Source organism: Ambystoma mexicanum, chromosome 2q (assembly GCF_040938575.1).
Source record: "Ambystoma mexicanum isolate Mex_15411 chromosome 2q, UKY_AmexF1_1, whole genome shotgun sequence".
Classification (NCBI taxonomy): domain Eukaryota; kingdom Metazoa; phylum Chordata; class Amphibia; order Caudata; family Ambystomatidae; genus Ambystoma; species Ambystoma mexicanum.
Genome location: NC_090924.1, coordinates 935,695,656 through 935,723,430, shown reverse-complemented (window position 1 = coordinate 935,723,430; position 27,775 = coordinate 935,695,656). Strand labels below are relative to the sequence as shown.

Genomic DNA, 27,775 nt, shown 5'->3' with positions numbered 1-27,775 from the left:
GTCTTCTGTCTCTTCTACTGAAGAACGTCTGGGACTTTCACTTCTGTTAGTTCTCGCTTACAGTGCTCCTGGTAATAATTGATCAATGGGTTCAAAAGGAGAGCAATCTTTTCCATCTCCTTCTGTTGTTATCAATACTAGTTTCTCTCCTTCTAGCTCTCCATCTATTAATGAGTGAACTAGTGAGTCTCTATCCAGAATCTTAGGTGTGTGGACTTCATTAGAGCAGATACCAATCCCTTTTGAGGTGTGTATAATTTCTGTAATCTAACTGGTCGATGTAGGTGATTAGACAGTGTTCCAAAAGTGACATCACATTAGACCTGGTCCTCCATGGCCACTGGGCATTTCAATGAAGGGGGCAGTCTGATGTGAGTAACTTATAAAACAAGTTTCTCTCCCATTTGATGTGATGTCATCTTAGAGATTTCTTGCATTAAGCATTGTACTTTCTGAAATAGTATATTCTACACATGTGACCATGTTACCAATAGATTCACCAGATTACTCTCTCTGCTGCTAATTAAAAGATGTTACGCCATTACGCCAATAGACATAATTATGTGCTGCTGGTCAGACCATCATATTGTTCTCTTTCAATTATGCTATTTAGTTATGTTGCAGATAATGTACGCACATGCCCTGTAACTAGTTTGCGCAGAGGTACCCGCAACATTTACAATGTGGCCTTCAAATCCATTCTCTCACCCTAATTGGAGAATATTGAGGGTTGGGGATCATTGGAATCATCCACTGCTCAGTTGCAAGATATCTTAAATGCTGCATATGGCAAGTTATAACCTCTGAAAAACTCAACACGGAAAGAAGTATATCCTACCGTCAGTCGGTGGTTTTTCCCTGATATTCTGGTCGCTAGACAGATCAACCGGGCTGCATAAAGATGATGGAAAAAAAACAGAAAAAAATACCCTAGCTCTATATAAAGAAGCAGCTTAGCATTATAAAGAGGCAATCCTATCTGCAAAAAAGTTACGCTCTGCCATGGTCGGAAGATGTTGGCCTTTCTTTAGGAGGAGGAAAAGGCAGCTTATTGGCCATTGCCCGACATGGCTGTTGTGGAGGCACCACTGCCCAGACGGTTAATACACATCACCCTTTTCATAGCCGAGCACTAATCACCAAGCTGACACTAATATGATATCAAATGCTGTGAATGTATAACTCTGTGTCCTTAGCAGTTACCATGCCATACCCAGGCATGGTTTATATTTATAGTTGAACGTGTCACCTGGTTGGCAAGGATACACAATTAGTATGTTTTTAATCAGTGGGGCAGATCATTAAAAAGCCACGTCTGCCTGTTGGAATGTTCCAGCAGCTGCCAGGAATGCACCTGCCCTTCTGACACTGTGGGGCTGGTGCTGGGGGTTTCAGGAGGTTGTCTCAGCAAGTGCACTTGGATGCACTATCATTTTGATATAGAGCATTATGAAGGGGTGGTCTGATTTGCAGAAACTCCCCTTCAGAAGAAGGTTACTCTTGTCATTCGTAAAATAAAAATCAGACAGCTCCCAGCCCTCACCAGATAGCATTCTGTCACAGTTCCAAAATTTGGTAGCCAGAATGGAGAAAGAGGGTCCTCATCTTTTTCATTTGAAGCCAGGACCAAGGACCAGAGCAACATTACTTGGTCTACGTGTCCTGGAGGGTGTGTAATACTGGGAGATTCTGGACCTTTTACTTGGTAAGCATGGTGGCAATGCAGAGTATGTTGAAGTAAATTATTTTTTTGACGGGGAGCCAGTGCAGCATGAAAAGTGCTTGAGTGAGGCATTTGGTCAAACCTTTTTATCCTTAGGAGTAGCTTGGCCGCCGCATTTTGTGCTCTTTATAACCTTTTCTTGAGGCATTCAGAGAGTGTGAGATGAAGGCTATTTGTCTAATCTAGTTTTGTTAGAACTTGTGGTATTGTGTCCATTGTTCTGTGAGTGAATGAAAGGTATGGTAGTCTGCATTGTAACAGCTTTTAATAATAGCTCCCACTTGTGGTTCTAGCTTGAGGCTACTGTCCAATGTAATAATTTGTTAACTATGCAGATTAAATGATTCAGTAGACAGACTTGTACTTTTTATGGATTTCCCACTTTTATCTAAACTATTTTTATTGGAACAAGTTTAGAATTCCTCACCTGACTGCTATGTTTTAGGACTTCATTTATCAATCTGCTATGTTTAATGTAATGGGGCAGTTATGTGTATAAAAGGAAATGTCTATTTATTGTTATTCACACACATTGTGGATGACTTGTATTTATACGATTTGAGGATTAAATGGTATACACACCCGGGTAAGGGTGCTCAGCCAAGCAATGTAATCGCGGGAGAGAACAAACAGTGTACTGCCTGTGTTTTCCAGCAACCCACCCAAGGACCTTCCCTGGGTGCCCGCCTCCTTGATTGTGGGGAGGCAACAGGGAACCTCTACTTGTTGCCTCACCATGGCCCTTCTCTCCTCACACTCCTCCAAGACATCCGGCACCCTTCCCCACCCCCATCCCTCTATCCCTCCACACTTACCTACTGGAGCTGAGCTTTGTGCTCCTTTCCCGCCGCTCTGTCCTGCCTGCGCCACCACAACAGAAAATGAAAAGGGACTAAGTCCCTTTTCTATTTACTATGGTGACAGTCATCTTACGCGTGAAGCCCGCCACCCGTAAATAAAAGAAATCTATTTGCACCCTGGATGAACCCTGCATAGCAGTCATCCACACTAAGGGGGACATACAGGGCCGTTAATGGCCCTGAACCCTTGCCGACCGATCACCTTGCTACACTCCGGCCTACCTAGGCTTGGGCTGGCGGGCCAACACGGCCCATGTACGACCCCCTAAGCAGGGGTGATTGCTACAATGACTCCTGGTATCCAACACACATCTATTGTAAAGTGTTATTATTTCAAATCCAAAGTAGGGATGCCCATGGGTTGTCTGAGTTGTGTAATGTTGACAAATTGAAAGAAAAAAAAAACTAGAAGCGCATTCACTATTTCAGGAAGGTCAAAACTGTTTATCTTGCCAAAAATGTCATTTTGCAAGTCTGCATAAATCTCTTCAGCACAGCTAAAACATGAATTTCAAGAATGTCCCTGTGTCCGCATGGATTTATAGCCACAACATCTGCATACTTCTCGCCCAATGCTACAGCATGGATCACCTCATTCCTCCAAGGTAGAGCTATGAGAGTCTTCTGAGACCTAGCCAGCACACACCCTAGAACCATTCAGTGTGGTGTCCCACAGGAACATGCATCTCGCCGACCTTGTATAACATTTTTACCAGGCCACTGTTCCGCATCCTTGACTCACTAGGCATCGCATATACAAACTACGCTGATGACACACAGGTCCTCCTAGCACTCTCGGGGGACTATGAGATTGACTCTAAAACCTTAAACGCCATCTACTCCATGATCCAAATGTGGATGGCACAGAACTGGCTCTGTCTAAATGGAGACAAGATGACACTACTCCTAATAAGGTCACCAGAAACACTAAAAAAAACTTGACAACCAATACAATGGGCCTCATTACATGGAAGGCGGTAAGGGTTAACGGTCACCGGTAATGGCACCGGTGACCGTTAACCCTTACCGCCTTACTACAAGGTCCTTTTGCGGGTTGGTACTTTAACGCCTGCTTTTTAGCAGGCGTTAAAAACCAACCCGCAAAGGGACCAGGGTGCTAATTACGGTACCGTAATTTGGGTTACCGTAATTAGCACCTTCCCCATTCCCATTATGCCCTATGGGGCAAAAATGGGAATGGGGAAGGGCAATGGGGGAAGGGGGAATTACCGCCCCGCCAACCTTGGAATAGGGCGGTAATTCCCCTTTCCTCCAAGGCAGTGCCGGTATTTTACCAGCATGGACCAAGGTGCTAACATCACCTTGGTCCACCACCTACCGTGTAATGAGGCCCAATGTCTTTACCATAGACAACATACCAATCCCAGTCTCCCAGGCTGTGAAAACCTTGGGAGTCTACCTAGACTCCAACCTCTCTATGACAAGGCAAGTTAATGCCATGGCCTCTTCAGCAGCCTAACAATCCAAACTCCTCACTGCAGCCAGACCCTTCCTTACAAAACAAAACTGCCTGACTATAGCCAGAGCTATAATTGGGGCCCAACTAGATTACTGCAACGCCCTCCTGGTCGGGACCTCCTCAAAGAATATTGAAAAATTACAAATCGTACAAAATAATGCACTCCGGGCTGCCATTGGTATCCCCAGAAGGGAACACATCTCAGCCGCCAGGAAACAAGCCCATTGGTTGGTTACCCGTCAAAGAACGCATTTTATTCAAAACACTGGCCCTCACCCATAAATGCATCCACCACGCAGCACTTCAATACCTGTCTCAAAGATTCACCAGACCACTCACTAAAAGACTAATTAGAACCCCATAGACCAAACTACTCTCAGTGCCGAAAGTCATAAAAGCAAAGGCTCCAGCTTCCCTTTCATCGCCGGAACCCAGTGGAACTCCCTTCCACCCAACCTCAGAGGCATCTCATCCCACTTAGCCTTCTGTAAAGAAATCAAAACCCGACTGTTCATCTGAAAAGACTCAAAGGGCCCTAAATGAGTTAAACCGCCCTGCATGTATCACTGTTTTCCTTTTCGTATAACTATGTCCATGTATTTACTATGCAACCCATGTAACTGCTATGCCTCATGTAACCAGTAGCATTACTCGCAACCTGTAACAAAGTCATCTTCTTGCCGCAGTGCATCGATGCCTCTGGGCGGCCAGTGCGCTTTATGCGCTTTATAAATGCAGATAAATAAATAAATAAATACATCCTTATAGAATGGGGAATGCCGGGCATAAGAATCGAATGGCCAGACAGGAAAGTGACAGAAAAGGTGCATTTAATAAAGGTTTTAAGTCTGCCTACAAACACTTTTGGTAAAACGCAATTGAGTGCAGGGAGATAAAATGGCTTGTTAGGATTAGAGTTCACGTGCACCTAAACCATATTGAAAAGGTTAAGTGCAAGGCCACATTTCCTTGATGCTTTTAATCACGGATAAAGTTGCAGCAATCTAAGAAAACATGAGTAGCAAACTACAGGAATGATCAATACACCAGCAGATTCGTCGCCAGTTCGCTCAGCCTGCAGTGCTTTGTATATTTGAATCGTATGGGAAGTGGGCCTAGGTTTCTGGACCTCATCCAAGCAATCAAAGAGTCAGGTATTTCACTCTAAGTGAATTCTCAGCGGCTGCACATGGGGGTCTGGACAGCAGTCTTGTAGTTGAGTATTTGTTGTGTTACGTTGCCATTGTATGCAGCTGTGATGTGTCACTGCCAGAAATTCCAATAGAAGCAGTCCTGGAAACCACGGCAACCAAACAAAAATCATGAAAACTGAGTTGAAACTATTCAAAGATATTCCCTGCGTTTTCCCTTCATTCATATATTCTTTTAATCATGAGTGCATTTACCTGCGAGGGGCCGCCTCTGATGCCAGCACGCGGCGCTGCCCGCTGTTCCCTGGCTTCACTGCATTAGAGCTTCAAAGAGCGGGGCGCAGAGTGCGCGAGCGCATTTCCTGCTCTCAAAAACGCAAACTAAATATGCTGTGAGCTTGGGAATTTGATCTAATGTGTTGCTGAAATTGAGTAATCACTCCCAGTCCCACCCGTCAGAGATCTGCTGCCCTGGGGCCCAATGTTGTCCTGCCACCCACTTATAATGGCACCATGTTGGTGTACTCGCAAGTGTTGGTAGGGGCAGCTGCGGCACTCCCTGTGTTTAACTGCACTACCCAGCACAATGCTAGAGGGTTAAGGTGAAACCAGGTATGTAGTTGTCTTGTAGAATACAAAAGGATGGGTGTCCACTAAACCGTGGACCTGGGGAACAATGTGATTCAAAGCCAAGGCAAAAGGTCACGTGGATAAATATGCAAATTATTCAATTAATAATTGACTCTCGTAGGTGTGGAGGGGAGAAAAGGCTCAGTCAGGTATTAAATTGTATCATCATATTTTATTATTTATCAAAAAAAGATCAAAATAGAATAAAAAATCATTCACACGATAACATCATACAATGTATATAAATATCAAAAAAGTTTAAAAGCAACCTATCATACACTGCTAGACTTAATTCATTTCCATCTATATAACTGAAGCAGTGTACAATGGTCAATGTAAAGGTGCTGTCAAAAAGTGCTTAGTTGTCTTGTAGCCTTGCAAAATGTCTGCCTACAATTTTTCACTTGGCTCATCCTGAATCTCCTGGGAGGGTGAGCGTGCGCCTGACGCAGAGCAATTCTAAGGGACCTCGCACCATCGCCCATACGTTGCCCCTCTGCTTGGTAGGGTGGATGAGCTCAGCCTGCCGCTCGTTCTTCAGCACCATGATGCAGAGGGATTTTTTGACCCTTCTGTTTCATGGGCAAATTAATGGCGTCCCATATTGATTACAATAGTATGAATAGGCAAATGAGTAGGTCTGCTTCACAAAAGGTCATCATATAATTAGGAAGGACTTAAGTGCCGATAAAATGTGTCTCCTTAAGTTCAAAGTGCCTCCCTTGAAGTCAATAAAGCATTGGGCATTGGGGGGCTGATGGGCTTTTCCGCACGGCGCAGACAGCACCATGAATCCAAGATGCGCTGAGGAAAGGCTGGGCATCCACCTCGGAGGGTGAGGGGGCGGTCTTGGCCTCAGATCACTTCCCAGATGCCTTCAGAGTTCATCAAATCCATGAGGGCATTGCACAGCTTTTTTATGGATGTAATAAATTACTATGGATTGTATCAACTGCGGTGCTTTTATAATGACACATATGAGGAAAGAACTGCTACATACTCACTATCGATAGTTGTCTCTATATCTAAAGCGCACCATGAATTTGTCGCTCTGTGGATTTATCCCAGCCAGTGAATTGAAAGGGTTCCCCACAGAGGCGTTGCTGGGGGGGGGCTGAGGGGGCTATAGCTCTGGGTCTTTTGGTTGTAGCCCCGGATAGAAGCTCAGGAGCTACAACCAAAAGACTAGCTAGCCCTGAGTCTCGACAGTCCCGACATTAGTGTAGCCCCGGATCTTTTCCAGACCTAGCAACACCCCTGGTTCCCCCGTATTCACATACCATCTAAATCATGAAAGCCTATGTCGCGACTCAAGGTATCATAACACATCTGCAACGGAACTGCTTATATGTTAACGTACAACACAACAGAAAGGAAGTGCATGCCCTCCTACTGCGTGGGCCACAAAAGTGTGCTAACGAGGAGCGTGCGCAAAGGAATATGTCGTCTACTAGCTCCTGAAAATAGGAGTGTGCATAGTGTACAGTTATGTGCAAAAGTAATTGAATGAACAGCGCCGTTGTGGCAAATCATGCATGTCTGGTATGTTCGTTAGCCGGTGCACTAAATAATCTCCGGCCCACCCTTGCAGTTTTGTGGCACGCACAGTGGAAGAGCATGCCCACTTCTTACAGTGTCATGGCCATGTGTATATCATTAAAAGCAAAGAAACCCAAGGCTAGAACTCAGGGTGGGAAGTGGGAAGTGTGCGCGGGATCTGAGTCCGGTGAATGCTCATGAGCCTACAATATGAATGCTAGAAGCCGTCTCCTTGGATTATCCATAGCATCGCTCCTGTTTTGAAGGCCTTCCGTGTACTTATGATGAAGCACTGCATCAACCTTAAGATTCCTTTTCTGGCCCACAAATCTTAACATAGGCCTACCACATAGAGCTACTCATAAGTGTTTGCATGGCCCCAGCCAACCAGGCACCTAAAGAGAACTTTCGAAAACTTTCCGGTTGCTGGCCAAAACAGATCCAATCGATCCGGTGCCTTGTTCAAGGATCCTCCCTATGGAACCGCCTCCCAAGTCACCAGCCTGGCTTGCTGCAGGTCTTTAAAGATCCTCCAGTCCTGGCCCACTGACAGCCCATGGATCTGCTTTCCCTCTTGATAGTCTACCATGACCTCTCATGTAGATCATGACCTCTCAAGTGGACATTCATCATTGTGAGCATGTTGCAAAAAGGTCTTAATGGCATGAAATAAAATGCAATGCATTCTCTAAAGGTTGCACCACTTTCATCCATCACGATGACCAAGTAGCATTTAACAAAATAAAAATAGAAAAATTCACTACCTCTGGCCACTTATAGGATGTTCATTCTTTATTCTGGCACAATCACAACTCAATCAAGAGTGATATAGGCATCGCATCATTGAAAACACCAACATTAAATGCTTCTGATTTAGTAAATTAAAGGCTAATTGCTGCAGTGTGCAGTCAACAAGGGAATGAAGGGATCCATGGGAGAGACATCCTGTTCAGCCAGATTGTCTGGGGATTGGGTGCAGAAGGGCCACTGGTACCATACAGGCAGCATCAGTGGCAATCCTCCATCTACCAGAGGGGGCGTAACAGGATTAGTCTTGCTGGGTCTCCCCTCTATGTGTATTCCCAGTGAACACATTATTTGCCTTCATTATACATGCTCAGTTGCAGGTTTGCCAGATTTGATATGAGTTTAGGTTCAGCTATTTTAATGAATCCCGTCAAGTGAAGAAAAGTGGGTTCCTTCTATTCCACGCCATCCTCTGTCTAATGTTGGCCAGCAAGGGTTTGTCTCGTCTGCCCCAAATGATTAACATTGTGAAGGGAATGCGTGATTTCATCAGTAGCCAGAAGGAAGTGTCTTACTTGTGTGGGGATGACACCAAGTATATCTGAGGTTTAGGATGCACATTGGTACCAGGCCATACTTGCAGAATATGTGTGAGTGCTAACAAATGTACAACACACACTACAGGCCTTCCATCGCCAGGTGTTACCCCACGTTCTATCAGAAGATAAAACAAACAATAGCTACTTGCCCTGAGAATCTTTCAAGGTCTTCCCTAAAACAAACAGTTGTGTGGTGTTATGTTTGTTAAAAGAAAGCGCATTCCATACTACAGAAGCTACGGAGAAGACTCTCAGTTTCCCTGTTGTTATGTGTGTGTGTGTGTGTGCTTTATTTCCAGCAGCAACTGGTCTGCTGCTCTAGGACTGCATTCGTGGGTGTAGGGGGCACCACTTACCACGTATGCCAAATTGCCCTCAACATTGTCATCTTATTTGTTGAAGGGACCCATTTAAAATATTTCTTGGACCTTGACTGGGGGCCAGTGAAGATACCGCTGAGCTTTTCGATTGATGGTCCTTTGCTTAAGGCCAGAGAGCAGTCTGTGTTTTTGTCCAAATGCATTTTTTTGGATGTGATTAGTCCTACATAACCGGCTGCTTCCTTATTTGTGTCATAGCTACAACTAATGTGACTTTTTCTTCTTTGGGGGAAAGGTGAGAACGTGTGGTTGAACGTGAGCTTCGTGCTTAGCCACAGACAAAGGATGTTCACTTCTTTTGCTGGATTAACGACAGCGCCCCTGAATGTGGGCATAGGGTTGGTCTTTGGTGAGTCTGGAACTTCCTAGCAACTCCAATGTTTGCACAGTTTCATCCTGTTGCTATACTTGCCCATACATAGTGACATACAACAAAATGTCACAGTTGTAAGACTGTGTCTAAAGTTTCATGCTAGGAATGAGGTCACTAATGGCAAAACATAAGGGTCAAGGGTAAAATTATTCCCAAACACGATCAGTCTGAATGATAGGCAACCCCTTTTGCCGAAACCGCATCTGCACTATTTAAATTACAAAGAGGAGTGAGGTAATGGGAGGGCGGCCGAGGCTTTGAGTTGTATCTTTGCCCATTCTGGAGATGCCTATAAGAAAGTAAACGGCATCAAGAGCTCTCACAAAGGTGACACAGACCAAACACGAGGGCTGCATCCTGGTGGTGTGCTGCTTCTCTTATTGCAGGCAAAAAAGGCTTTGGAATTCATGTTCCAAGTCCTGGGGCTGTAATTAAAGGGTGTAAAGATGGGTGGAAATGGGTTGCACCTCTTCTTTTTTGTGGCTTTTGAAGGTACGGGGTGGGCATGGAATGCGATGTCTCTTTCTGGCTCCCTTCCACTTGGTTTTATGCCAGCATGGTATTTTCATGCTGGTGTAAAAAACACTGGAATGCTATGGAATCCACTTGATTTGTATACCAGCAAAAAACAGGTGGATTCCATAGAAGGCCATTGTCAAAGCTGGTTGCCATGCGCACATGGCAGACAGCATGTAATCGGTTTGCAGTGCAAAAAGGTGAAAAAGTGATTCTGACAACTTTGTATAGCTCATTTTTAGTAGTAGTGCAAATGATTACAATTGTATGGGAGACCTGTTTTCACTTAACTATAAACTTGAGTGGACCCCTGCAAGCAATTTACTAAACTAAATTGAAAGCACGCTCCCGTGGGGTCACTAATGCAGGTAATAGAGCAGTTTTTTATCAGCATCTTGTAGCACCTGAAGTTTGAAAAATAAGTTAGGACTTTAAATGTGTTCTATCACACTGCATGGATTAGATCCAACAACTCATGGCTTCCTCTCAGTGAAAATGAGTCTTTGGAACTTGCATAACATTATACATTTTTAACAAGGCACAACTTAAGTGAAGCAGAATATATTTGGTTGTCACCCCTAAAACCTCTGTCTTTGACCCAATCCAGAAGTCCACATCAGCAGAGAAGACCATGCCCACATGACATCTGCATTCTCCACATTCATTGGACAGAGCTTTATTTAGTTAAGGGGGCTGCACGTATTCCCAACATCTAGTTTGTGGTGGGAACACGGTATGCAATAAAAAACATCCTTTAGCAAAAACATGGAGAACCAAACAAGTGCCAACCGAATGATGATACGGAGTCCACAGTGTTGCTGCCAATAGAAAAACGGGTAAACAACAGGCAGAATTGTGAAACCTAAAACAAAGGTTCTGGTGCTGCGATCTACCTGTGTAAAGAATGTGTGCATGGTGTGGATCGGGCCATGGAGAAACCTTTAATGGGTCTTATGTTCAAATCTGAAAGTGGGACGGAAACAAAAACAGAAATATCCATTGGTGTGAGGGTAGGAGGGACTCAGAAAATGCTCTCCAGTGCAAAAGGAAGAGGGGGTACTGGTTCCCTTACACAAAACACAAAGAGAAATAGATATTCAGGCAATCATTAACACACGTATACAAAACGCCACCAAACGTTATATAGTCGATATTTCTACATAGAGCCTTCATCCATAGCTGGTTTGCTCAGGTCTGTTACCTGCAGACAATTAGAACATTCCCAAGGGCTTCATATGGGGATAGGTATGCTCAGATATTGTGGAGAAAGGTACGTTTCCAAAGCAACTGGGTGGGAGTGAGTATGTGGGTGCGGGTAGCATAGAGGGGGTGGATTATGTGGTGCCAGAGGCTAATGGTGAGAAAATGCATGTGGTTAGAAAAATAAGGTGATAAGGGTGGGAGGGCTGTGCTGTTGTCAGGTGACATATGAGGAAATTGAAAAGTTGCGCGGGAGGGGGGTTGTCAGTGGGAATCTATACAAACCTAGGAGAAAGTGTCTGGAGTGAAGGAGGGGCGGTGGTTTGAAGAAGGTACATATATGGTGTACCTCCATGTTAGAAACAAATAGTTAACAGGATTTAGGGCAGGGTTAAACCAATGTTCTTAGATTCGGCATAGAAAGGGCATCCTAGTACACATCTCAGTTCGGATCATTTTTTTAGGTAAAATGTGCTTAATCTCAGCTCGTCAGTTTGCATTTTGTAGAAAAGTGGTTGTCAAAACAATAGTTTATCATTAGCACTTTTATTCCTGTAAAATATCTACGCTGACAGAAGTCAATGGGCCGGGTATCACTAACCTTATCTCCCCAATCCAGGGAACAGGAGTTTAAAGACTTTCCAAGCTGATTCTGAAATAATACACGGTCATGGCAAACAATATCAGTGCTCCCCTCCCCCACACAAAAGGAAAAACCACGGTGTCAGGAAAATCGGGACCTGCTTTGAAATGTACAAATGTCTCCTTGAGTAGTGAGATTTGATCTCAGCTAATTAAGGATTAAAGGGCAGAATTGTGGTATGTTTGCGCATACTTTAATCATGCCACAGCACGTATATCCGCAAGACACGTGCTAGACAAATGTTGACTGATATCAGCAGGTAATCGTCACTTTACTGGAACTCCAACAGTTCTCCACCAAACATCCTCTGGCCAATCTGCAGATTGTGGCAATGCAGCAGCTAAGCCCCAGCAGGTATGCAGACACTGGGAAGGTGTCTAATGATACAAACATTCCTTCGGAGGGTAGAATTTTCCGGCCTCTCTCCATTCACAAGGACTGTGTAAGCAATGCGTCCGCTTGTTCGAAGAGTGGTGGGTGGTGGTGGGTGAACAACGGTCTATTCTCCCCCTGCCCCCTATAAGCTCCAGTGTCACTGACTACATGGGCAGGACATTCCTCCTCTTACTTCACATTAGATATATGTTTCGGGGCCATGGCAGAACGGCAGTGTGGGGATCATTATGTTGGGAGGTTAATGCGTCTTCCAACACCTGTATCATTGTGAGGAATTCGACCATCCGGTGGGTGGGTGTGCGCTCACCTGGGCTTTTCTGCAATTTCAAATGAAAGTGAATGAGGGTAGATCAACCTCTGGAAAATGTGTGGGGAAAATCTGCACACATTTTCGTAGGCTCACCACATGAAATATACATAGACCTGTGTACTCTGGGTGGGCACAGTCTACAGGTGCTGTCACCCCTGTCATATTCAGTTGGAATATGACAGCCAAAGAATCTCAGAAGGAGGGAGGCAAAACCTTCCTCCTGCCATGGCCAGACTAATTAACTAACAAAGGCTCCATGCATCTGCCCTTTCCTTCGTTAGCTGCTGGTGGCAGCCTCACATACTAACCAAGGTTAATTTAACCAGGGCCACATGAGGCCTGGTCGCAGGACTAAAAAAGGACAGGAAAACCCCAACACCCTTTTCATATGCACTGTGTCAACCTGAAGCCAGCTCCCACCCTAAAGTATCAATTACAGTGAGCTGTCATGTCTGGTACATGTGCTTACAGTAGGGAACCCGCACAGGGGGACCCCATTGAAAGGGTTGGAGTATGTGATTTGATGGAGACAGAAAGTCTGTTCTCACCACCGCTAAAATGAAAACTTGCTTCTTTCATCAGAAACCACAGAGAGCTAAATTAACCAACGAGACACAGCCAGCACACAGCATGCCCAGCTAGGCTCTGCAAGCAAGCTTCTTAGGTGGGACGCGCCAAAGAGTCTCTGAACCAAACCAAGGACAGGGTCTTTGCTTGCAACACTCTTCTCAGCTTTGGGCTGTCTGCTTAAAAGGACAACACAAGCACATTGAAGAAGCTATGAGGAGTGCATGACAAGCATCAATCAGCATCCGCCTTAAAGGACATTTTCGAGACAGTCAAGCCTTATCTGCCTGCACCACTGACTGTTGTCACGTGGCAGTCGCTAATATCATCTGAGACGACTCGACCAGTGCTTCAGACCCGCTAACAAGCACTAAGGCAATGATTTCTGATCCTGAGCCACTGTGTAGGCCACTCTGCAGCTGTCTGTTCAGCCTCGCTCGCCAAACTGCCAGCTGCCTGACACCCACAGCTGTCTCCCATCTTGAACTCTTTCGCAAAAGCTGCAAAGCGCCCTGAAACCGACTCTAGTCTGTCGAACAACAAGAACTTCTATATGCACAAGGTACATTGGGGTTATGTCCCCTGGTCCTTCTCAAAAAGGCCCTGAGTGACATTTCATGACTCATTATTTTGGACCGAGTATCCTTAAACTATTGAGATTAACTACTTTACTGAATACCCTCTTGTCAGTATCCACAGTGCATCCCTTTCCCTTCTTAAAACTGTCCTCTGCATTCCTTAACAGGGTGGGTTGTATTTTGTAGTGTGCTATAACTGTCTGTTATGATAATAATAAAGTAGATATTTGTATACAGCCTTGACTGGGCAGTCAACCATCCCGCCGGGGTGCAAGCATGGTTTCTCTACACTGCAGAGTGTCAGTGAGGTCATGGGCTAGTGCGGCATCCCACAGGTCCCAGGCCTCAGCACAGTCTCTAAGTGGCCCAGTAATTGCTCCGGGTGTTAACAAGGTAACAGCTAGAAAGCTTCTGCTCGAGGAGAGGAGACCAGAGCTAGAGGAACAGAAACAGCTGAACAAGGTCACCGTAGAATTGCACAAGCTGGCACTCAAAGAGAAGACGCAGGCCAACAGATCCACCTCTTGCGAAATCAGCAGTAGTGGCTCAAATCAAAGTGCCCAGGATAGTTTATTTTATTTTATTTGTTTATTTTATTGTGCACTTGTAAGGCGCTTATATATGAAGAAATTGTGTTTCAAAGCACACACATGGCAAAGGGGAGGGATTAAGGGAACAAAACAAGACAATGGAATAAAATAACAATGATGAGCAAAAGGAAGAGGCGTACCTACTTGACCGTGTGAGCATTCGGAACGTGCAAGTGCAGAGGGAGAGAAGGGACACGGTAGGGGGTGGTAAGTGCTAGAGGTTCCACAACGGGGGAAGTGCCAGAGAGCCAGTTGCAGGGCAACTGGTAAGTGCTAGGCAGTGAACACTTGGTAGGAGAGTGGTCACCTCCAAGTACAATAAGTGCGGGCCTGTGAGACAACACAGGCCTGTGGGTCCCCAAAGGCAAGTGAGAGAGGAGAACGGAGGCTGCAAGCGATTAGACAGAATGCTAGGGCCCATAAGGACACATAATGGCCCAGGCCACCAATCTCAATGACTGGGGATTAGCACGAGAGGCAGAGGGGGAAGGTGGAGGAGAAGAGGAAAGTCTTGAGGCGCTTTCATAATTTGACGCGATCCAGCAAAAGGTGGATGGGAAAGGGGGGCTGTTCCAGAGGAGGGAGCCAGCTGAGGAAAGAGATTGGCCACCCATTCATTGCTTAGAGAAGCGCTTGACAAGCAAAGAGTATCAGAAGCACACCCAAACTGGAAGAGAAATCTTCTGTCAAAAAAAAGTAAACAAGGATGGGAAGTCAAAACAAATCCTCTTCATAGTCAGGTCCCCAAAAGAATTAAGGGAAATCCCCAAACTTTAGTTCAGCTGTACACCCTGAAAAGCAGAGCACAGGCATGATTAACACTCGGACACCTGTGTTCTCACCGTCCAAAGGGGATCCTGCTTGCAAGGGTTTACCTAAGCAAGCCATAGTGAATATTGGTCTCATGGAAGAGGCCATCATTAGTTTGGGTCTCCTAGAGGAGGACTTCCCACTAGGTCAAGGAGTGACTGAATGTGGATTGGTTACACTGAGTGGGAATGGTACTGGGTCTCCAGAAGAGATCTCAGTTCCCAATAATACTCAGCCCAATTTAGAACATGTGTATATCAATGGACACAAAACTCCTGTGGTCCTAGACACTGTGACTAGCGTCACTGCTGTCACCAGACAATGGGTACAGCCAGGAAAATATATTGATGGGCCTGATTGCAGCATCAGTGGGTTTGACAGAAAGAGTTAGTGCCCTTTGGCGATTGTAGAGTTCAGTTGACGAGGTGAAATGACCCAGTGCTGTGTAGACAGTGAAAGACTCCATCCCTGTCCTATGTTTGTTGGGTAATGACCTTCCTGATTCTGAGATAGACGCAGTGGCTACCTGATTGAGGGCCACAGAGATCGCCAGATTGAACACTCTCAGGGTCCTAGGGCCTGCAGTTTTACCAGAGGGCTTGTTGGAGGGACCGACATGGCTGGTAGCCCTAGTCCTGTACCACAGACTGCTGAGTCACCTAATCCTGCGGGAGAGGGGCCAGTAGCCACTGAGCACCCTATTTTGGTAGCAGGTTACTCAGTGACTTCAGAGTTGCCTGGCACAGCGCAGGAACCTAAGGTGGAGGACCAGGTGGGTGCAGATCTGAAGGGCCTGCCCAAGCTGGATGAATTTGCATCAGCTGGGGGCCCACATCAGACTGACTTCTTCACAGACCGGAAAGAGTGTCCCACTCTGGCGGATCTGCAGAAGCAAGTGGAGGTGCAGGCTAAGGGTGAGGCCCCTGGACTGTTCAAAATGTACTCGGAGGATGGACTCCTGTACAGTGAGCCAAAAGACTCTGAGGGTGAGGGCACCAGAGGTTGGTGATTCCCCAATGCCACAGAAAGTTCCTTTTGGATTTGGCTCACCAAATTCCTTTAGTGGGTCACTTGGGAGTGACCAAGACATCGGACTGGTTGTCTGCACACTTTAACTGGCTGCAGTTCAGCATACAGGTTAAACAATTTGTCCAGTCCGGCCCCAGCCTGTCAAGCTTCTGGTAATTCATGTGGTGCCACAAAGGTCTCCTTAATTCCAAGACCCTTGGTTGGGCTGCCTTTCGAGAGAAGGGGCATGGGCATTGTGGGCCTTTTGGATCCTCAAACCAGCTCAGGGAACAGATATTTCTCGGTGATGGTAGACCGAGCCACAAGGTACCCTGAGGCTGTCCTTCTGAGGAGCATCAAAGCCCCTGTGGTTGCAAAGGCTCTGATTGGGATATTCTCCCATGTTGGATTCCCCAAGAAAGTCATTTCTGACAGGGGATCAAACTTCGTATCAGTGTACATGAAGTCTATGTGAGAAGAGTGTGGAGTCACCTACTGGTTTTCTACATCCTTCCACAAACAAATGGGCTTGTTGAACGGTTCAACAAGACCCTGAAAGGCATAATAGGTGGCTTGGAAGAGCACCTGAGGAGAAAATGGGATATTCTCCTGCTATTCCTTCTCTTCACCTATAGGGAGGTACATACAACAGAGTAGGGTTTAGCCCCTTTGAACTTCTGCTTGGACACCCTGTACGAGGTCCCCTCAGTATAGTGGAAGAGGGATGGGAGAGCAACCACTCATCCCCAACACAAAATGTGGTGACTATGTACTTGGCCTTCAATCTAGTATGCTGAATTGCATGGAACAGTCAATGAGAAACCTAAAGGCCAGTCAGGAGCTTGTTGAACACAGGCACGACCAGAAGGCCACAGTGACAGTCTATTCTCCTGGCCAGTGGGTATGGATTATGGAGCCTGTCAAACCCAGTGCCCATCAGGACAAGTGGACTGGCTCTTAATGTGTGCTGAAAAAAGTCAGTGAGGTGAATTACCTCATTGAGGTGAAAGGACCTAAACAGATGAGCAGGGTCTTTCATGCCAACTGGCTAAAACCTCATTATAGCCAGGATGACTTGGTCATGGCATTAGTGATGAATGGAGAGGCTGAGGAGGAGACGATCACCTCCCAGACCTCATGCACACTGAAGCCACAGATGAGTCAGTTGAAGGTGTCAACCTAGCAATGGACCTGTCAAAACAACAACTGACAGACTGTTGCCATTTACTGGGACAGTTTGATCGGTCTGTTTTCACTGTCTCCAGGTCACCAGATTGGTGCACCCATGATGTGGACACTGGAGACAGACAGTGAAGAGTAGAATTCACGGAATGTCCGATAAGGTAAGAGACACCATCAAGGAGGATGTTTCCAAGATGCTGTCCCTATGAGTGATAGAGCCATCCCAAGGCCCCTGGGCTAGCCCAGTGGTACTGGTCCCTAAATTGACCAGTGGTGGGAAGACTGGACTTTGTTTTTTGTGTGGACTACAGGGGGATCAATTCTGTCACAAAGACAGATGCTCACCCCATTCCTGCGTCAGATGACCTCATTGACAAGCTCGGTAGTGAACTGGGGACTCCCAGCCCTTTAAGATGAGTAGCAATACCCTTGAGATGGATGGGGATGCAGATTTTAATCAAACATCAATAATTCAGATGACACAAACAGCTTGGCAAAAAGTGTGTCTGTTTTAATGTAAGTAAGTAAAACAGGGAGCACAACGAACATCAGGAATCGCTTGATACTCAACTCACTCAACTCATTAAAATAAAAACACATGTTGTATAGACCAAATGTGTCACTACTGACGTGTAGACCTGCATCATTACCAACGTTATCCTGCGTGGTAAGTTTCTAAAACCTATCGGGAAACGGGATTGGCTCTGAGTGAACTACTACGTATAGGTGTAATATCTGTATAGAGTAACAGAGAGAAATAATTGGATATTCAACAACAGGTGGGAAAACTAAGCCCTTCCTTCAAAATGGCCACTATGAACGTCACTAAATGTATGACATCCCATTGGCTATACAACTATATGACCCCCCCAACTATGTGGTCCCCTACAATTGGTTGGCTTCTAACCCCCATCAATAACTTTCCACCTACGTGAGCAGCATGCAGACTGAACAACCAGGTGTGGGTGAGCTTGTCTTGATACCAGCTTCCCACCAATTAAAAGGACACTCCATCATCACATCAATGTTTCAGTGTCAATTAGTGTCTGACGTTGGCCTGAGTTTGTACTCTTCTCTGGGATGTTTTAAGGAGTATGGGTACTGCCTGGCTTCTATGCATAGGTGTGATCTCCTTGTGCGTCCAACTTTCTTTTATCACAAGACGAGACACCATAAATTGAGCCTTTCTCATGTATTTAACTGTTTTTTACAATAGTCCTCTGATGTTTTTGTTTATACTTAACCTTCTTGACCAGGAGCTTCTGTTCTTTCATGTTAATTGTAAGTTGCATCTAATGTCAGCCAATGTTAGTTCTGATAAGACCTTGGCTCTTTGGCTCATCCAACACCTTAGCTGAAATATATTCTACTTAAATCAATTTCTTTTGTAACTGTGACGCTGAATTCGAGGCCTTCATTGTTGTTCAAGACTGATATATACGTAGTGGAAACTTCATTCTTTATTCAATCCATATGTATCTATGAGGTATATATGTATATTTTGGTGCTTGCCGCGATCTATTCACTATAAGCATTTGGCTAGCTTCATGATTGCTTTGCTGCTTGCGTTTCAGTGCATCTATATACTTTAAACTAACTAAATATCTTCATCACGTTTGTTGCATAAGTTTCTTCATCTTGATCCCAAAATGTCACTTATCCTTAGTATTACTTCATTCTTCATAAATCGTCTGCCTCTCAGGTCTGATTATCTCCTATCTATGGAATTGCTTCAGTTTCGTATGACGTCACCATTCATCCTGGTCATTTAGTTTCTTTGTTTCATTGGGAATCGTATTCAAATGACTATCATATTGTCTTGAATGTAGGTATGGTTTCCTTAATGGATACGTTACTTCCCATATTCCCTTAGGCATAGGCATTCTTATAGGTACTGCACAGAGTCATCGCTCTTCTTCTTGACTTCTGATTGGTGTAGTATATGTCACATACTTTGGTTGATACTCCTCAGGTAATGTAGGCGGGGTAGGTGGAGTAGGGGTACTTGGCTCCTCCTCTACCATAGGGTATTGGCAGGTCAGCTTGACAGATGGAGCAAGAGGGAGGTCAGCATTCTCAACCACAGAAGGACATTATCAGTTCACTGTGATACCCTTTGGATTGAAGAATGCCCCTGCCACTTTTCAGCGGATGGTTAACAAGGTTTTGTCTGGTCTGGAAAACTTCAGTGTACCTAGTTAGACAACACCTGGGAGGATCACTTATCCCACCTGAAACAAGTGCTTCAGGTGCTGCAGAATGCAGGTCTGACTTTTAAGACCACAAAGTGTAAGATAGCACAGGGCACAGTGACTTAACTAGGCCAGCTGGTCGGTGGAGGTAAGAAACAACCTCTCGAAGCGAAGGTACAGTCTGTGAAGGATTGGGACATCCCCACCACAAAGACAGAGTTGAGAGCCTTTCTATGTCTCACCGGGTACTACCGGTCGTTCATCAGAGGGTATGAGACCTTGCCATGCCCCGGAATGATGTAACTTCTAAGAAAATGGCAAAGAAGTTAACTCGGACTCCCGCCTGTCAAACCTCCTTTCAGGATTTAAAAGATGGATTGTGCAGGGCCCCAGTTCTGAAAGTGCCAGACTATTGTCAGAAATTCATTATCCAGAGAGACGCCTGTGATTTTGGGATTGGTGCAGTGTTTGTGCAGCTGAACTCTCAAGGGGTAGAGAAACCAGTTGTCTACATTAGCAGGCGATTGACAAAGGGAAAGGGCCTGGGCTGTCGCTGAAAAAGAGGCTTATGCAGTTGTTTCGGCTGTAAAGAAGCTGAAACCATACATTTTTTGGGTCGCACTTTATGATCCAGACAGACCACTGGCATATTTTATGGTTAATGGATATGCAAGGGTACAACCCTAAGCTTCTGCATTGGGCCATATCCCTACAGGGATTAGATACCGATATCCAGCACAAGCCAGCCTCCCAGCATGGAAATGCAGATGGCCTCAGCCAGTACATTTGCCTTGATGCCGAATCAGACCTGCAGTAGGGTGGTGGTTCACATATTGAGGCTGGGGGGCATGTGAGGAATTCGACCATCCACCCAGTGGGTGTGCACTCGCCTGTGCTTTTTAAAATTTTTAATGAAATTGAATGATGTTAGATCAACCTCTGGAAAATGTGTGGCGCAAATCAGCACACATTTTCCTATGCTCACCGTACAACATACACATAGATAAATGTTCTCTGGGTGGACACAGCCTACAAGGCACCACCCCCCCTGTCATATTTAGTTGGAATATGACAGCCAAGTGTACATCAAGGCATCCCAGAGGGGGAAGGCAAAACCTTCCTCATGCTATGGCCAGACTAATTAACTAACAAAGGCTCCATGGATCTGGCCTTTCCTTTGTTAGCTGCTGGTGGCAGCCTTGCATATGAATCCGAGTTAACTCAAACAGGCCCAAAAAATGACTGGTCGCAGGACTAAGAAAGGACAGGAAAACCCCAATCCTCCTTTCATATGCACTGTGTCAACTTGAAGCCAGCGCCTGCACTAAAGTATCAATAACAGTGAGCTGTCATGTCTGGTACATGTGTTTACAGTAGGCAACCCCAGAGGGGAACCCCATTCAGAGGGTAGGAGTATGTGATTTGATGGAGAAAGAAAGTCTGTTCTTGCCACAGCTTCACAGGAGACCTGCCGCTTTAATCAGGAACCACAGAGAGCTCAATTAAACAGAGAGACTCTTTGATCCACAACAGACATAAAGATGGGTGGGACTTAGTAGCACATGTTTTCACCCCTTTACCTTTTGTGTTGAAAAGCACTCTGGCTATGACCTCATCCATACAGGAGATTGTTGGTTTGGACCAAGGATTGGTTTATTAAGGTAGGATTAGCATACATCAATCACTGTCACCCATTTGACTTTAAAAGAGGGATGAGTCCCTCTTTTGGTAGATCATCTGAGGACTTTGCAAGGACTAACAAGAAGAACTCATTTGGACCCATGCTGAAGGCACAGTCTAACTTACAGATTCTGACAGTGAAGGAAAGCCAGGATTTCCAAAGAGGGAAGCAAGATCCCTCCCCTAAACATCTCCCAGGGAACTGATGGAGATATCGATTCCAGAGGACCTTCCAGCAGCTCCAGATTTGGTACCCAGCCAGCACACATCATGCCCTGCTAGGCTTTGCAAGCAAGCTTCCTAGGTGGGAAGTGTCGGAGAATCTCTGAACCAAACCAAAGACAAGGCCGTTGCTTACAACACTCTTCTCAGCTTTGGGCCGTCCGCCTTAAAGGATGACACAAGCCCAGTGAAGAAGCTAGGAAGAGTGCATCGACAAGCATCAACCAGCATCATCCTTGAAGGATATTTTCGAGCCAGTCGAGCCCCTCGAACTGCATCCGACTGCAACACTGACTGTTGTTATGACACAGTCGTTAAAGTCATCCAAGCCACCTTGACCAGTGCTTCAGACCCACCAACCAGCAATGATACAACAATTGCTCACCCTGAGCCACTGTGTAGGCCAGCCTGCAGCCATTCGTCCAGTCTCACCCGCCAAACTGCCAGCCGCTTGATTGCAGCAGCTGTCTCCCATCTTGAACTCTGTCACAGAAAGTGCAAAGTGCCCTGAAACTGCCTCTAGTCTGTCGAACACCAAGAACTTCTACAAGCACAAGGTACTTTGTGGTTCTGTCCCCCTGGTTCTCCTCCGAAGGCCCCTAGTGACATTGTATGACCCATTGCTCCCGTTGTGTTGATACCCAGTATCCTTGAACTATTGAGATGAATTACTTTACCCACTACCCTCCTGTCAGTATCCAGAGTGCATCCCTTTTCCTTCTTGAAACTGTCCTCTGCATTCCTTTACAGGGTGGGTTGTATTTTGTAGTGTGCTAGAACAGTCTGCTGTGATGATAATAATAAAGTAGATATATGTATACAACCTTGACTGGACAGGCCCTTTTATTATTGGGTAATAATTAAGCAATATGCCCCGAGCAGCGGGAGCATTACTGAGTCAGGTAATGTACTGGGGTCCTTAGTTATAGGCCCGAGTGAAGCAAGGGCTTTAATGAAGGCCCCAGGGTATTACCAGACTCGGTAATGCCCCAGATGCGAGGGGCATATTGCTATTAGTACCCCGGCATGTAAGACTGGGGTACTAATAGCATTCTTTTCTGTTCCGAAACGCTGCAGCCTTTCGGTACAGAAAAGAAAAAAAATGTCCAAGGAAATGGTCGCCGGGAAAGGGAAAACGGAGTCCGTTTTCCCTTTCCCTGGCAGCCATTGGGAGCGGATGCGCTGTTCCCAGCGCGTTTGCCTCCGAAAAAGAAGAAATCTGAAGGTAAGTGGGGTTAGGAGGGCAGGGAGAGGGCGAGTGGGGAGGAAACCCCCCAAAAAAACATACCTGAATCCCCAGCAGGGACGAAGGTGGCCTCCAGCTGTGTGGAGGCTCGGAGTGGGGATGGCCCCGTTTCAAGCCTCCTCATTGGCTGAGGGGCTGCCACGCCCCTGCCGGGAACAAAGGTGTGGAATCCCGGCCAAGGGATCCCCGGCCGGTTAATGCCCCGGCGAGGGCCAATCAGAATGCTTGTTACATTCTGGTTGACCCTCGTCGGGTACTAATTGTATTTTTGCTGTGTTGCAACTAACCAACAATCCACGACCTTGCAGAGATAAGCCTACCATTCCATCCATGTTACCAAAATTAGACAAGGAGGATTATAATTTGCTTGTGTTCCCAATCTGTTCGGATCCCTTCTGGTGTACTAGAGTTGCGGGGCTGATTGATGGTTTAGAAACCAATATTCGTCCCTGGACCACTGGTGCCCCGGAAGTTGATTCGTCACAATCCTCCTGCTGCCTCACCAAGTGACACAGTACTCTCGTTCCCTACCTGGGTGTAACAGGACCATGCTATCTGGACACTTTCTGCAGGGGTCGAGGGACCACACTGAGAGGTCCAGACATTTCTGGTCCCCTGCTGAATGTGGCAGGCTACTGATGCTCTGGGAAGGAGGATGTCTCAGACAGCCAATTTACTCCTATTGCTTTACCAGGCTCCCTGATAAATATAAATAACATGCATATTCCCCGCATCAAAACACATAATTAAACATGAATGACAGTGAAAGAGCTTCACCAATCAAAACTTGCCACAGAGAGGTCCGTTTCTAAATCACCGAGTCCTGTTTTTCATATAGTGGGACCCTTGTTGGTCCATCCCTCAGCCAACTCAAACTACACTAAGCCAGTTTGCAAAAGAAGGGCAGTCAGAGAAAGTAGGCGAAGTGAGTGGGAATGTTCGGGAGCGGTGTTCCACTACTTTTATTTTTTACTGTGAACAGTGACACTACTTTTTGCAACCAATTTTACCATTCCGGAACTCTTCTTCATGAAGTTAAACGACACTTCTTCACTTTACTATCCTATGGCAGTTGCAGCTAAACTGACATCTGTTTCAACTCAATTCGCAGCCAATCAACATGGCTGCAACCCTTGAACAAGTCTCCCTTCCTGCCCACTATGCCCTCTGCTGGGGTCACAGTTCCACTACGTTTTTGTATACTTCTAACACTGGTCAGGCAAACACGGCGAGCACACTGCCAGTACAGACTGACATCCATTTATTTTAAAGCACCCACTTAAACTCTATAGAAAGTAGATGGCATATGAGATTTCAAATCATTTTAAGGAACTGCTAACCTACTACCTCAAAACACGCAGAACGCATGCCGCCTGGATTTGCTTTGGGGTTTTTTGGTTGGTTTAATTTATCATTTCTGTCTGCACATATCACCCACCCCTCCTTCTGGGGGGACAAAAAGTCAATACGCAAGAACCCCTTCCAAAAACCATAATTCCCCAGACTTGCAAAGAATCCCTCTTTCTGGAGGGGTTTCACGTTTCAGAGCAGGGTCGTGCTTTTGTTGCTGCAAGGTCTGGCTTTTAGTTTATAGGTCGTGCCTGGCCATCTGGTTCGGCTAGTCGGTGTGGATCGTACAGTAATATTTTCTGCATACTTTGTGCGCTGTTCGACCCCATGGCAGATGGTCAATCTTTTCATTCCGGTCACAGAATGAGCTTTTGTTCCTTGTTATGAAAATGTGTGTTTTTCACTCGTTTCATATCGTGATGACTTTTACATGGTCAGACATATAGGAATGGTAAGAGGCGCGTTAGCCAAAAATCCCATGACATGTAAATCCACCTTGTCCTTTGCACTACGCTCTAGAAATTGAACTTTGAATATCATTTCTGATACGTCTTTATTTTCTCAATATAGAGCCAAATCCAGCCTGTGGACAGCCGCAAAGACTAGGCCATTGCACAATATGTACATGATCAACCTAGTCACATATAGTGCAAAATAGGCAGCATTACTATCAGCTATTATTTATATTGCACGGCCCTGGGGGATATTACAGAGGATGCACACTTCACTCAGCGCAGCAAGCAGCTTCTATTGCTCATGTAATAGGGATGCGAGAGCTGCAAAGGCTTTCGACCGAGGCGTGAGCATGCGCAGGTCACTCTTCAGTGCAAAGGGGCGAGGCTCACGGAATAGCCGCATCACGCATGCGCACAGTGTGGCGCATTTCATTACAATGCTCATCCATTAATGAGGGTCAATTTGTCATCATCCATTTGTGATTTAACCCAGCAGAGTTCCAGATGCTGAACTTCAACTAATTGTTTGGCAGGTGTGGTCTAAACGAGGCACTGCTTACATCTCCAACCACGCTAATTTTCTTCCACCATAAGCACGCAGCAGCGTCTAAGGCTGGTGTTCGTTTAGTATTAAATAATTCAGTGGGCGTGCCAGTCAACCTTAGCATTACGAACTATAGTAGAAACTAAAAAGACAGTCCACATTAATTGTCATTGCTAATTTAAGTTCCATCAATTTTCTGAAAGAGGAGCAACTGTCAATCTTATGTGGTAAATGTGTTCCTCATTCTCTAAGACATGATTGGACCAAGGAACAGGTACTAGGTTCAGGTTGGCAATTTGTGAATTAAACTCTAACACTCATCCTAAAAGATGCCCTGCCTTGTCTGTAGGTCATCTTGAACCAAATGTAAAGATGGATAACTCCATTTAAAATTAAAATCACCTGAGCGGATCACCATTTCCAGCCAGGACTAGGCAGTATTCACAATATCAGAGTTTAAAAATCATTGCTGTGTCGAGGGCGCTATTTAACTACTATAAAAGTTGAAAACATACCATTTTACGTTCGTTTTCTAAAGAAAGGTACAATATTATGGTTCTTTGTATACAAGCAACTTTTTTTGAATGAATTAGAAATGGGCAAGTATTGCCTCCTTTAGAATTGTCAATGTGTTTTTTTTAAAACGCCATTTGTTTAGATCAGCTAAAATATAATAGCCTAAGCTTCAGATGTTTAAACCTACAGGGTGTGCAACGATTACTACTGCATTGGGACTAATATGACCCAGGCAATTTTTCTATTTGTTGTCTTCCTTCAGAGACCCTGCCTCACCCATTGAGAAAGACAATCAAGAGCTGCTTTTGTCTTTTAGTGATACATGTTTGAGGTCGGGGACACTTAACGGGAAGGCAGACCACCTGGAAGGTCAGAATAGCACCTATTGACACTACATTGCACCCCACTTGATCACTAATGCCTGCACAAATCATGCCAGTCCTCTCGGTTGAGCTGGTGGGGGAGATAAGGTGTCTATATAAACAATCTGCAGCCCTACAATATAATACATCTCTCGTTAGGTGGTAGCGACCATTTGAAGATAGAGGTCTGGCTCCCTGGCCTATGGATAATGGCCCTCATTACAACCCTGGCGCTAAACCATGGCGCTATTAGCACCATGGTTGGTGCCGGTGTTGTAACAAGTCCGCCATGGTGGAATGGGGAAATACCGCCCCATTCCAAGGTTGACGGGGGCGGTATTTCCCCAGTTCACCATGGCCCTTCCCCGTTCCCATTTTCGCCCCATAGGGCTCAATGGGACTGGGGAAGGCGCTAAGTACGCTACCGCAAATTGCGGTACCGTAATTAGCACTGAGGTCCCTTTGCGGCACCTTACTTTAACGGCTGGTAAAACCAACCGTTAAGGTCGGATCCGGCAAAGGGACCTCGTAATCAGGCGTTAAGGGTTTAACAGCGCCGACATCTTTTACGGCGCCGTTAAACCCTTAACGCCAGGGTCGTAATGACCCCCAATGTGTTTCATTAGCTGGCACAGAATCTGGCAGGCTGCAAGGGCACATTCTGAAATAATAGTGATCCCCGCTACCTCGGTCATGCTGCAGCCATACCTCAATGGAACTTCCGCTAGAGCTGGTCATGCCGGTATTGCAAAACAATCCTGTATTCTCCTGCTCTCTGTGACCGGCACTAGTGCTGTGCTGATAAAGGCCTAGGGGCCTGACATAAAAATTATAAGACCAAGTTGATGGGTCAATTATGATCAAACTACCCAGCTCTATTGCAAAAGGTAAAGGAAGATTTGTTGAGATGGAACCCTCTGGATATATCGTGGCTTGGTAGAATAGCCTCAGTGTAAATGGTAGTCCTGCTCAAGGTCCTCTATTACTTTCAGGCTCTTCCCAACCCTCTGCCTTTCTTCAGGTCCCTTAATAGGATCACCTCAGGATTTATGTGCAGAACAAGCGTCCAACGGTTGCAAGTAGCATCTCGATGGCCCCCAGGGGAATGAGGGGGAGGGAGCTTGGGGGCACCTAACCTTCAGAAATATTATGAGGCTGCCCAACTAAGGATCATCAGGGAATGGCTAACAGGGGTGAGTCCAGGTCCAGGGTACTCATGGAAAGGGCGGTGGCTGCAGGGTGCCTTGTGGTTTGATAAGGCGGACAGACCGCCCAATAGCTCATGCCCAGTAAATATGAAACTGTTGCCACTGCGTGTCAATGATGACAAATAGACCAGCATAGCCATGGTTTATGGAAATAAGCCAAGGTGGGAGTGACTCGGCAGGAGGTGTTTTACACACATGGGTTCGTTTTTTATTGAGTATGTTTAAGAGGGTTTTGAAGTGATGGGGTTCGCCACTCACACACCACGCTGGAGTCATAAGGTAAGTTATCAGGTAAGTTTATTCCTGACTGTGCGAACAGGTAAGTAATATGATAGGAAGTACTGGGACATCCACCCCAGCCAGCACAGCAACTCCAACTGTCACTGTAGAACCGGCAGAACCCTGTCTCACCAACTCTCCAGGTCCCTCTCACCAACACTCCAGGTTCCATATGACCTCACATTCTGCATCCACACACATATGCCCATGTGACATCATCATCCTGCATACACACCTGTCATCTACACCCAGATGGCATTATGACACTTTTTCTTTCCAGATCCACCCTGTTATGTACTTCTTCCTTGGAAAAGCTTTTAGTTAATCAAGTTAATCAGGCTCGTCTTTATTTAAACAGGAATCTTCTTAAATATATCTAACTATAGCATTTTCAAATTCAGCAGCAGATTAGCAGAAATACCAGGTTGTCATTGAGCTG

The 27,775-nt window shown here is 45.7% G+C and overlaps 1 protein-coding gene across 1 annotated transcript in view; it reads right to left on the bottom strand.

The window, feature by feature from the left end:
• The window catches only part of CREB5 (cAMP responsive element binding protein 5), a 1,617,326-nt gene that overhangs the window by 1,100,706 nt on the left and 488,845 nt on the right, over positions 1 to 27,775 (bottom strand). The gene's annotated exons all lie outside the window — the stretch shown is intronic.